General features: G+C 41.4%; 1 long non-coding RNA gene across 1 annotated transcript; it reads right to left on the bottom strand.

The window, feature by feature from the left end:
- Window positions 1–8605: 8605 nt before the first annotated feature.
- LOC139433670 (uncharacterized) lies at window positions 8606–9539 on the bottom strand. The gene is made up of 3 exons (XR_011643057.1): window positions 9353–9539; window positions 8887–9074; window positions 8606–8711 (listed from the first exon to the last, which is right to left on the bottom strand). It is a non-coding gene; the product is annotated as an uncharacterized lncRNA (long non-coding RNA).
- Window positions 9540–13035: the final 3496 nt, after the last annotated feature.

The following is a 13035-nucleotide window of genomic DNA, read 5'->3' as shown; positions in this document are numbered from 1 at the left end:
AGATCTGAGTACTTCTACTTTTACTCCAGTACTAGATCTGAGTACTTCTACTTTTACTCCAGTACTAGATCTGAGTACTTCTCCCACCTCTGTTTCTAATACCCTAACCACAGCATTACATGTAAACACTGTTCGTGTGACACATCGAAGCTTCACGTTCAGCAGTGGGGATTTACTGACGCATTTTATGTCCTAAAACAAAACGTGTAAATCTCAGACCTCACAATGTTTTTACCGCAGACTTCTTCCTTCTCCTAACAGGCTGATAGTGATCAACACCTACTTCTCTGTGAGGAAGGAACTGTGCTTTGTTTCCGTCCACTGTTCCTGTTTGCATGTCAAGGTAAACAAAAGTGGTTTGTATTCTTTCAGACGAGCATCACGGCGGTGTTTGTCGCACCTGGCGGGGATCTCCACTCCACGAGATTACCTTTATTGCAATACAAAGGATGTCTGAGAAAGAAAAACAAGCTTTCAAGAAATGTTTTTATTGTTTGAAACTATCTTGTAAAGGCCTGACAGTATGCGCATCAAACACATCTGTGGCCCTGATTCACATGTTGTATCTACTTTATCTAGAATCCAAAGATCTTTAGATGCACATTTAAGACGGGTTTTCTTTCTCCAGGGGGGTATACTACGAAGCAGGATTTTTGCGTAGCCGGCTAAATTCAGGGAAAACTCCGGCTTTCCGGTCCTATGAAGCTGGTTCTCTTTTTAGCAGGCTAGATCTCCATGGTAATATATGCTAAGCAGCTAACCTGGTCGGGACCAGGTTAGGTTGCAGGCTAAGAGCTCAACTCAGTGAAAGCACCGCCTGCTGACCAATCAGAGCTCAGTGTGCGGAGTTTAAAGCGATCAAGTCATATTACAGGAGAAAGGAAATACAGCAAAACTGCTGTCGCAGGAAAGACGGCCGGCAAAAATCACCGACTGTGTGAACGTGAACATCAATAGAATATCACCTCCATCTTCAAAGCAATCTGACTATTATAACATTAGCGTTAAGAAAGCTTACTTAAATATCGGCCACAAGATAAGTAACCGGATCAGAGTACATTAAGTACAGTCCGCGGCACATCACTTCATAATGTATCATATATCTCCTTATCTGAGTCAGCTGAGCCGTATCTGGCCGTGCAACACTCACAGTGTCACCTGCTGTATGCAGAAGTATTATTTTAAGCAACACATAAGTTGACGAAACACTCGAGACAAATGTAATTAAAGTCAGATCGTGTTTTAGACGGGCAGTGATATCATAAACCTGTTAATGTACGCATTCAAACACGTGTTCTGTTCCCAGCTGTGTTCACCTTGCAGCTGCAGCTCTGTGGCTTTGATCCTGGATCAAGTGTTTAAGTCATGGATGTTTAAAGTTTAACTTCTTCATATGTCTAATATTAAAGTTGACTTTTCATTCAGGAAGTATGACGCTGCGCTGTCAGTGCGCTTCTCCATGTTTGTGATTGGTCGAATGCTCCAGATACCACCCCTCTCATGTGAACGCGCACCTAACTAGATAGGACACGGCTGGCTTGAGCGATCCACTTGATAACCAGCGTCGTAGTACAGTTTAGCGAGAGCGCGTATGTTTTGGATTAGGCCAACCGGCTAACTCAAACATATCCAGGTTAGGTTGAACCAGCTTCGTAGTATAGGCCCCAGTTGTGAGATTCATAAATATTCTGGAGGATAACGAATTTAATGTGGCATTCACAACCAGCTAGTATTGTAAAGACTACAAGGAGAGCTTTAGTTAAAACAGAAAGGGACACTCCTATTGTCCAATAATGTCTTCTTGAATAGCGTTCCTTTCTTTTGATGTGTCCTTCTCTTGTACAACAGGGACATCTAGTGGCCTAAACACTTCTGTTATTAAGTCCTATGATAAGATAAGATACGATAAGAAGTACTTTATTGATCCCAATTTGGTAAATGTTTGTATTGCAGCAGCATAAAGACATGGCATTGTACAATAACAATTAAAAAGACTAGAAATAAACAAGAAAGTAGAAAATATACATGTTGAATTTACAAATTAACAAAAACAAAATATAAAGTAAGTATAACTGGGTGTTTGCAGTTTATTTATTTATTTGGTTTAATATTTTATCTTTCATTGAATATAATTTACCTCTGTTATGTATTTGTTAGTTTATTTGTTTGTTTATTTATCTGTGGTTTTATTTGTTGTTTTATGTTTTTGTTTTGTTTGTTTTAAAAAAAGAAAGAAAAATAAATATATATATGTTAATAATTTAGTTTTTGGGAGAAGGGGTGGGATTAAATAAGTGTAAACTTCTTCCCACCTCTTTTCGAATGAGTAAAACTTGCATAACTTGCTTCACACACAATTTGAGACGATCACAGCAACAACACTTAGACATTGATTGTGATAAAGAAAAGACAGCAATGTGCTTTCCATTTCTTAATTTTCAAGGATTTACTAACCCAGTTTCCATTCGTTTTTAAGTCATAAACACAAGAGAGAAACAACTACGACAATTAATTACCAAAATATTGTTTTTCTTTTTGGCCTTTCAGGGCTTCCTTAGTTAACTCATAGCCACTGGATTTGTCTTTCTATTAAATATAGTAACGTCTTTTTACGTACTTTATCGGCTGCTAATAAATCATACTGTCATTGAATCATTGCTTTGATGTGCTTCATCTGAAAATGGAAGGTCTAAGGCAGGGGTCGGCAACAGGCGGACCGCGGTCCGGATCCGGACCCAGACGCCGACCTATACGGACCCGGAGCTATAATCAATACATTAATAGGGGATTTTTCGGCGCCTCCCGCGTTTTTAACGCTGATTTGGGTGACTTGTGTAATTCGTGGAGAACCGAAGAGTTTTCGTTTTGGGGGTGGGGGGGAGGGAGTCCGTCCGACAGACGGACAACTTCTCACTTCAAAAAAGAAGAAGAAATCTAGACCGCAAAAATAATTAAACAAGCGAGTACCTGTTTTTCCTGGCCAAGGACAGGTTCATGAACACAACACGAGCGTAACGTGTCTTCACGTGGTATATGTCTCGTCTGAAAGGAGTGCTGAGCACCGGAACGCCGCTCCAGCCCTTAAAATATTGCAATACCCATAAGGAGCCGTACACATGCCGCAGTGTTTGCGTGGCTGTGTCTTTAGTTGTAAGCACAGTGGCGATCTGTTGTTATTAGCATCTGGTTAGCTAGCTATGCTAACGAATTTAAAGAGCTTTTCTACAGGTGGAAGAGAGCTCTCTCCTGAGAGGCTCAAATAACCTCAGCTCAGTGAGGTTAAGGCACACCTTGATATGATCATTATAGTTATTAATGAGACTAAATGAAAAACAGGTATAAAATACTATATGACAGCAACAAAAAAATTGTTAAAAATAACAAGAATAGAGTTTAAAAGGGGAGTGATTTGTAAAATATCCAAAAAGGAAAATATGCTACAGTTCTGTTTCATATGGGTGTTGAGAGATGTATCCATAGGTCTCTTCATGTTGCTCTCAAAGTGCACCACATTGATGCATTTAACTTCAATATTTAAACATTACACATATCCACCGTATTTAATGTTAATTGACAATAAATATTGTTGTTTTTGAATTGTACTTTCTTTCTTTGATTGGCAGTCAGTTGTTGATTACATGCAGACGTTGATAAAGCTACAGGTCACTTCAATATATATCACACTAATTCATGAAGCAACTTAGACATGTTGATGTTCCGGACCTTTGGGGACATTTTCTCTAACTGGACCTCGTTGAATTTTAGTTGAAGACCCCTGGTCTAAGGTATGAAGTTGATACAAAAACAAGTAAAAACACTAAAAAGCGACGCAGAATGATGTAGAATCCCAGACTTCTTGCAGCAGGCGATAAAAAGCTTGAATGAAATGTGAGGGATGCATTGCAGCTGTGATCCGGCAGAGGTCAGAGTTTCACATTCAGGAAAGCATGTGAACTAAAGAAGAAAAACCAGCTTCCCACATTATGTAACATGATTTTCAAACTCCAGGCTTTTCTCTTTTATTACAAACCACTGCGAATTCCCACAGAAATAAAGCGACATTTAAAAACAGCGTGTTTGAACATTTGTGGAAAGGGTCATTTGAAATGAGGGAAGATATTTTTACCAAGAACAAGAGGGTGGTTTTCCAATAAAGTGTCAGAAAGGTTTACACCAGGGGTGCCCACACTTTTTGGGCCGGTGGGCTACTTTTGAAATGACCAGCTCACCGAGGTCTACCAACCAAAAATAAAATCCCAAATTGCAAGGAGCTGAATAACACGTGTTATGTATACATGGGATAACTACAACAACGCTATTTGGGTTCTTGAACAGAAACAAATACATGAATACATAAAACTAAAATGGCATGTTAACCTCTCTCTATTTCTCTCTCTCTCTGTTAAGAAACACATAACAAGCAGGCTAAGAAACCACTCTCCATGTCCTGAAATCTTAAACATAAAACACAAATATAAGTACAAGGAATACAATAAACGAGTAGAACAGTCAACTTAGACACCAGACTCAAATGGGTCCTATGAACAGTCTCTCAAAGTTATGATGATATATACATAGGTCCAATATAGGCTCTCTCTCTCTCTCTCTCTCTCTCTCTCTCTCTCTCTCTCTCTCTCTCTCTCTCTCTCTCTCTCTCTCTCTCTCTCTCTCTCAAAGAGCCGGCTCTCGCCCGCGAACGAGCCGTTTTTTTGTTTTGTTTTTGCGGAGGGATCTAGATCGGCATGAAGGCACATTATGCAATCTGCAATGTGCACATTATCCCGCTTATTACACATGGCCACATTCTCAACAAAGTAACGACATGACTCCCAATATTAATTGAAATGTTTTTATGGATTTAGAAAATGATTTTATTGATTTAAAAAATAGTTTTATGTATTGATTTAAATTGACATGCATCCGCTAAGAAAAGTAGTCCGTTGTTACTGTTTGAACTAACGTAACAAAGGCAGCGTTTTTGAGGAGCTTTTTGATTACAGATTTGAAAACATCGTTGCTTGCACAATGTGCACAAAGTAGCACAATTGCTGCAGCCTAGCAGCTGATCTCAGAGCACGCTCCCCTCTCCTGCAGAGGGGCGTGGTCAGCTGCAGCTCACAGAATCAGCCCCTGCAAAAACAGCGCTGGAAAGAGCAAATGGAGCGAAATGAGGCATGGCATTTGATTTAATTATAAAAGGTATAATATGTGGTAAACTGAAGAGCCCTTTGGGAGCTGAAAGAGCCGGCTCTTCTTGGTGAGCCGAGCCAAATGATCCGGCTCACCAAGAAGAGCCGGAATTCCCATCACGACCCGGCACTTGACTGATGTTCTATCGCTTTGCATTCTGGGTTAACAGACTGGAAAGCGATAGGTCGCTTTTTCTGTCAATCAAGTAAAGAATTAAGGAGATGGGTCTGTCTGCAGACCGCAGCAAGGAGGCGTTTCCTATAGGGGCGTTTCCTATAGGGGCGTTTCCTAACTTTTTTTATCCAGCTGCTTTTATAAATCCTTGCAGAAGAAGTCATTGTTCTAGTGATGGGAATTCAGGCTCTTCTTGCTGAGCCGGATCATTTGGCTCACCAAGAAGAGCCGGCTCTTTCGGCTCCCAAAGGGCTCTTCAGTTTACCACATATTATACCTTTTAATTAAATCAAATGTAGCGCTGTTTTGACTAATGATTTATATGTGTACCCATATATCACTTACATTATTCAAGACATCCTTTGTACTAAAGTATTCAAAAGTAAAAATGACATGTTTAATATAAATTATTTGCTGTGGCCAATTGTTTTCATTGCATTTACAGACCCGTGTAACTCTCTGATACCACCCAATTAATGCATTGACTTGCTTGTAGAACCACGCTACACAAAACAGATGGCAACGCCTATAAAAACTATTTAAAAAAAGGGGCTACTGTATCAACCTATATAAAGTATATAAATATAGTTTTTCTCCCTGCAGGAGAGGGGAGCGTGCTTTGAGATCAACTGCTAGGCTGCAGCGGGGAGAAGAGGGGGACAAAAAGTAGGAAGAGAAGTAATGGGTCAGAAACCCTCCTTTTTACGCAGCGGTCCAGACATAGGCATCATAGCTACGGCGACATAGTTGCCAGTTACTTTTGGCATTAGGGCAGGGATATCTTTCAAGGTTTGACATAATGAATGGTGCTACTTTTAAAGCAAGCAACGATGTTTTCAAATCTGTAATCAAAAAGCTCCTCAAAAACACTATAGAAGCAGTTCCTGCCGTTGTTACGTTAGTTCAAACGGTAACAACGGACTACTTTTCTTAGCGGATGCATGTCAATTTAAATCAATACAAAAAACTATTTTTTAAATCAATAAAATCTTTTTCTAAATCCATAAAAGCATTTCAATTATTATTGGGAGTCATGTCGTTACTTTGTTGAGAATGTGGCCATGTGTAATAAGCGGGATAATGTCCACATTGCACATTGCACAATGTGCCTTCATGCCGATCTAGATCCCTCCTCAAAAAACGTCTCGTTCGCGGGCGAGAGCCGGTGTCAGCATAGACATATAAAGAGTAGACGCCGCATCGACCGCTGCTGCCTATTGGCGCTGACGAGCCGTGGGGCTGCCATCTTGGACCGGTCACCCGCTCCACTCAGTGTAATCTGTCTGGCAGGCGCAATGAAGTGTCAGCGCATTTTATCAATCATAACTCGCTGAATACAAAACTGATTTTCACGGGGGGGGGTTTCTGCAAACGTCATATATGTAGGCATGATACCGGACACATGATTCGGCGTATTTTAATATTCATAGTAGGCTTAACAGCAATAGAATATTCTGGTATTTGATAGCCTATGTTATGTATGATAGGTATTTTGCAAAAGACACACGATATATAATATATACACACACACACATAAAAAAACACTAATGGTCTATATATGATAGAGAAGCATATTGTGTAGGCCTATACTCAGCTATTTTAATAAGTTGAAAAATGAAGAAACAATAAAACATTATACATAGACAGAAGTTATATATCAGTAAAAATGAATATCTATGTCATAAAAAATGAAAATGTACTTCTACATCTATATAAAAAATGTAAATGTTCAAGTTAAACACAAGAACATGACACCACCCCGCCCAAACCATATTTACACAAAGTTGCTCATGACAACCGAATGCCCCGTGCATGCGGCTCCTCCAAAGCATGACTGAGAACCTCTTTCTCATATCTTTGTCTTTGGGAAACCTTCAAAATAAAAACGGGAGATTTGAGAGTCAACACAAAAACATTTTAAGAAGGAGGTCAAGCTTATTTTCTTCCTTCTTCTTTCTAGATAGATTAGATTAGATTTTAGATTTAGATTAGGACCCTTTGTGTTTCAGGTGACAAAGACTTCGTCAGGTAATATGCAATGGGAGCCTTCCAATGTCCTAGTAGGCCAACCACCATGAACACAGTAGCAGCATCGGTCTCATTGTTTCCATCACCCATGTCTACAAAAGCAGACATTGACTGGTTATGTGGATTATATTGCACATGTTTTCTGATGGCCATGTCATCCAACATGAGTGAAACACATCCATATTTAGCCTGGTCGTCCTGGCATCTTCTCTCCAGCATATCCAGCATCATCTTGTTCAGGCCAGGCTTGCCATCCACCGAACACAGCCACCTGTAAACAAATTGAGAAGTAGCTATTTAACGTACTTGCAACCGTAATTTCCAAAAATGAAATTGAACAACATTAAGACTACCTTTTTGTTGTAGTCTCTCTGAGGTATTTGTATGCCTTTGGACCATGTAGATGGAGTGTGAGGGCACATTCTCTGTGGTCCTTGGAGTACTCATGGCCCTGCTTTGCCTTCAAGTCTATTTGAAGATCTGAAATTGTATGAGAAAAAATTAATAAGTCCCCTTCATATAATAACAAAGGAGTTTAATAAAGAGTGTAAGAGTAAGATGTACATGAATTTCAAAGTGCTACTTTCATCTTCCCTGAGTAGAAATCAAGCCTCTTTGAGTTCTTCATTAATGAGGTTCTTTTCCCTCAAATCCCCCGAAAGACTCCTCACTGTGGTCTCTGCCCTCTTTTCTCTAGCCATGGCATTCTTCCTCTCTCGCTCGAGACTCTCCACTCTTGCTAAAGCTTCATTGAGTCTGGCCTTAAGAGCAGTCGGAGAAGCAGGCGAGACATAGCTATGATCCCAGTAGAAAGAGGGATGAACATGGTTTGAGTGATGTTTCACTTCACACACATCACTTTGACACAACTAGAGTATGGCCCACATTCTTTCTTATAGTCATCACCTGTCAAAGCCACTGCCAGCATCATGCGTGTGTGTGTGTGTGTGTGTGTGTGTGTGTGTGTGTGTGTGTGTGTGTGTGTGTGTGTGTGTGTGTGTGTGTGTGTGTGTGTGTGTGTGTGTGTGTGTGTGTGTGTGTGTGTGTGTGTGTGTGTGTGTGTGTGCCAGGAATGCACGTTCAACATGTCTTCAATTGTGTGTGTATGGGTTTATTTGTGAGTGTGTTTAATGAGTGGCAGCAAACAAGAGAGAATTTACTTTGTCTAGGACCATTATGAATGATGTTGAAAATAGAAATACTCACATCATTAGGCTGAGGTTGTGAGTGTGAGGTTGAAGCTTCTGGTCGTCCTGAGGGGCCACAGACAGGCTCTCTTCAGCTTTTCTGGAAGTAGACGTAGTCCTGCCCTTTTCCGGCTAAAATGAAAAAGCAGAATACTTGAAACACACACACACACACACACACACACACACACACACACACACACACACACACACACACACACACACACAGGTATTTCACCCTGCCCTGTTATTGATAATAGAATATTTATATTTATGAATGCTAATAACCGTATGATGATACACCTACTCTTTGGAGGTGAACCGGGAAGCTGAAGATGGAGGGAATAACACCATCTCTGAGTCGGACAATCTGTCCTGTCAAACTCGTCCTGCTTACAATGCTCACTGCAAATCACGGATGACTCGCTTGCAGTGAACCCTTCCCTCCTCAAAGCAACTTCCCACTTCTTTCTCATATCTTTGTCTTTGGGAAACCTTCAAAATAAAAACGGGAGATTTGAGAGAGTCAACACAAAAACATTTTAAGAAGGAGGTCAAGCTTATTTTCTTCCTTCTTCTTCCTAGATAGATTAGATTAGATTTTACTGTATTCATCCCACAACGGGGACATTCACTTGTTACAGCAGCGATTTATAAAGTCTCAGTTGGCCATGAACATAATGTTTGCTGGCTATGATTTCGCTGGCGGACATCAATACAGTACAATAATATTCTATTTACAAAATACAACCAATTATAATGTTGAATCTTACTTGTGAAAAGTAATCCCCCGACCCCTGTTTGCAATCGTCCGCCGATTTGCACAGCAATATGCTGCACAGTGCTCTGGCATCTTGAAACCTCTGCTGTCTCTGGGTAGAATGTCTGTAGGATGACCGGTCCAAGATGGCGGCCGTATTTCTTGCGCCCCAGCAGCCAATGCGGCGTCTACTCTTTATATGTCTATGGTTTCTTTAACGCTAAACCGGAAGTGAGGCTAAGAACGGCGAATTTAAAGATAACAATACCATTAGGACTCCTAGTGGTGACTTTATGAACTGCAAACAAATTATAACATTATAAAATGCCTTTAAGGCAGCACACTGTTTGAAGCGCTGCACATTATATAAACTAACGCTACACACGGCAACGACATTAACTGCAAACAGTCGTGACTTGTGTGAAGTGTAACATTAAACAATATATTAACATATTAAATACAACATTTATGACACCACTCGTTCCACTCAGTAACCCTCTCTCCAGCGCTGAGATAGGCTACAGCCATACCAAGAAATGGCTTAGCCCCCACCATGAAAAATGATGTTAAAGTAAGCAAAATAAAGTCCACCAACTCGCGGAGTAAATTGCACAGACAGCAGTTAGTAAGATTGATTTCAGCAGCCACTTGTCTGGAAATACCGAAGACTAGAAACGGTTGTGAAAACTTTTGTCACGTAGTGATCGTCTTCTCAATAGAACATCTTTGATAATGTCTTCTGGCCAATCAGAATCAAGATAACGGCGTGATGTTGTTGCAGGAAGTCCCGACGGAGAATATGTTTGCTGAAGTACATCTATATATACATCGATACAACATTACGTGTTGATAGAAATCAACACGTAATGAAATAAGACCCCACGGTTTGATGATTGATAGGTGTGTGGGCTGTCACACAGAACAATGTTACAATAAACATAGATACTGTATGTTAAATGGATATATCCGCCTTCTTTCATTTATCTTTCCATTCCCACAACAATAAATAAATAAATGGCATATTTTGGACATAGTTCGAATGGTGATTAATCATGATTAATTAATTTTTAAGCGGTGATTAATCTGATTAAAAATTGTAATCGTTTGACAGCCCTAATATATATGAAAACAAGAGGGACATAATATCACAAAACAATTAATGATGATGATTATTTCAGCCATATGTATTAATAGTGTTAATATCTATGAGATTTAAAGTAATAATAATAATAATAATTCCCTGCAAAAGCACTAATAACAATACAATAATGGCAAAAATAGCAATTCGATATATACAAATCAATCATTGTCATGTGAAGCAAGGAGTGGTTGCCACAAGCGGGGCTATAACTCCACAACATCAATGACAGAGACCATTGTTTAAACAAAGTAATTTATTTAAGGAGAATTCACTCGAATACTACAACATAAAAACATAGGTACACACATATATACACGGCACACTAGAAAAATGTGCAAAGTAGTAGTTTTAAAAAAGGCAATTAGTGTGAGTTCAAAGGCCAAAGAACAGCCTGCGGGGAGCCGCTGGGAAACATGTGTCCGTGACGAAATCAGACAACATTCAATGTTGCCATGAATGACAGTATATTCTGGATGACGTCCAAGATCTCCTCTACGACCAGCAAGAGGTCCAACCTGCGGTGAGTTGCTCCATGTCCTCATCGCTGAGCAGGTGCTGGTTTCAAGGTACGGTGACCCTCTCTGACTCCTCCTGAGCATCCTCTCCTGCATCAGCTCCACCCTCTCTCTCTGGCTCCTCCTGAGCATCCTCTCCTGCATCAGCTCTACCCTCTCTCTCTGGCTCCTCCTGAGCATCCTCTCCTGCATCAGCTCTACCCTCTCTCTCTGGCTCCTCCAGAGCATCCTCTACTCTGCATCAGCTCAACCCTCTCTCTCTGGCTCCTCCAGAGCATCCTCTCCTGCATCAGCTCTACTCTCTCTCTCTCTCTCTCTCTGGCTCCTCCTGAGCATCCTCTCCTGCATCAGCTCAACCCTCTCTCTCTGGCTCCTCCTGAGCATCCTCTCCTGCATCAGCTCTACCCTCTCTCTCTGGCTCCTCCAGAGCATCCTCTACTCTGCATCAGCTCAACCCTCTCTCTTTGGCTCCTCCAGAGCATCCTCTCCTGCATCAGCTCTACTCTCTCTCTCTCTCTCTGGCTCCTCCTGAGCATCCTCTCCTGCATCAGCTCAACCCTCTCTCTCTGGCTCCTCCTGAGCATCCTCTCCTGCATCAGCTCTACCCTCTCTGTCTCTGGCTCCTCCTGAGCATCATCTACTCTGCATCAGCTCTACTCTCTCTCTCTGGCTCCTCCTGAGCAACATCTCCTGCATCAGCTCTACCCTCTCTCTCTCTCTCTGTCTGGCTCCTCCTGAGCATCCTCTACTCTGCATCAGCTCTACTCTCTCTCTCTGGCTCCTCCTGAGCATCCTCTCCTGCATCAGCTCTACCCTCTCTGTCTGGCTCCTCCTGACCATATCCTTGTCCTCCACCAAAGAGGCTCTGCATGGCAGAAGTGGTCTGGCCCTGCCGTTCCAGGCAACCTTGGACAAAAAGTTGTATGGGACTCTGGTGTCTTTCGGTCCTCAACCCATGATTGTTCCACTGCTCCAAAAACCCCGTAGGTCATGGTTTATGCGCGGGAGATAGACATAATGCAGGGCCCACATGTGCATTTCATTGTCTCTATTATGCCTTCACTCTCCAGGAAGTTGAAGAGGTCGTAATAGACATTGCTCACACCTCGCCACAGGTCACCCCAGAGCCGTTCTATTCTCTGGTTGTGGGTGCTTCTTCCACGGAGAGCACTGCCTCTGTGAGAGCCTCTGAAGATGCTCATCAATAGGCAGACAGAGTTGTTTTCGTCCCCATGGTCGGTTCTGACCCTCGAGGCCATGTTTATTCAATTAAATGTCAAACTGTATCACAAAATCCTCTCATAAGCTAAGGGTCTGACAGGCTTGTGGTGGGGGAGGAGTAGAACATGAACAAAATTGAAAAAAGGTGTGTGGCACTCCGAGACTTTGAGAGTGTGTTGCTTAACTTGTGTGGAACCCGCGTGCAAAATGTGGGGACCCTGCGACCTTCGACAAGGTCAAAATCGAGGTCAGAGGTCAAATGTGCATGTCGACAGTACCCTCGACGGTGCAAAGGAATGTCCGACGGCTTTGAGCTTGGTCTTGTTGGATCCGGCTCGGAAAGTACATGCAGATTGATGCCTCTGGTCCAACTAAATGTCAAAGGTTACGCCTTAAAATGTAACAAAACCTTCCCTTAAGGCCTTTTGAGATGCAACTGCTGCATGAGTTTTTAAAGGACTTTGGAAAGGGCTAAAGAGATACTTTTTCACAGGGCATTGTTTTTGCCTTAATGATGGACAAAAAACAAGAATAGACCTGAATAGGGGGACACAATCATGTTTGGACCTCATACTTGTGACGGATAGTTTAGTTAAATCGTGTGAATGGTATGTAAAAAGTGCCTGTCCCATAGGAAGTGATCATTACCCAGTAACATCACACTTGTGTAAATGGATGGAGAAGATGATAGTGTATAGACTATCACATGTCTTAGAACAAAGAGGGTTACTGAGTGGAACGAGTGGTGTCATAAATGTTGTATTTAATATGTTAATATATTGTTTAATGTTACACTTCACACAAGTCACGACTGTTTGC

The sequence above is a fragment of the Pseudochaenichthys georgianus genome, unplaced genomic scaffold, assembly GCF_902827115.2.
Source record: "Pseudochaenichthys georgianus unplaced genomic scaffold, fPseGeo1.2 scaffold_910_arrow_ctg1, whole genome shotgun sequence".
NCBI lineage: Eukaryota > Metazoa > Chordata > Actinopteri > Perciformes > Channichthyidae > Pseudochaenichthys > Pseudochaenichthys georgianus.
Note: the sequence above shows the minus strand (reverse complement) of the source record. Positions and strands in the feature narration are given on the sequence as shown.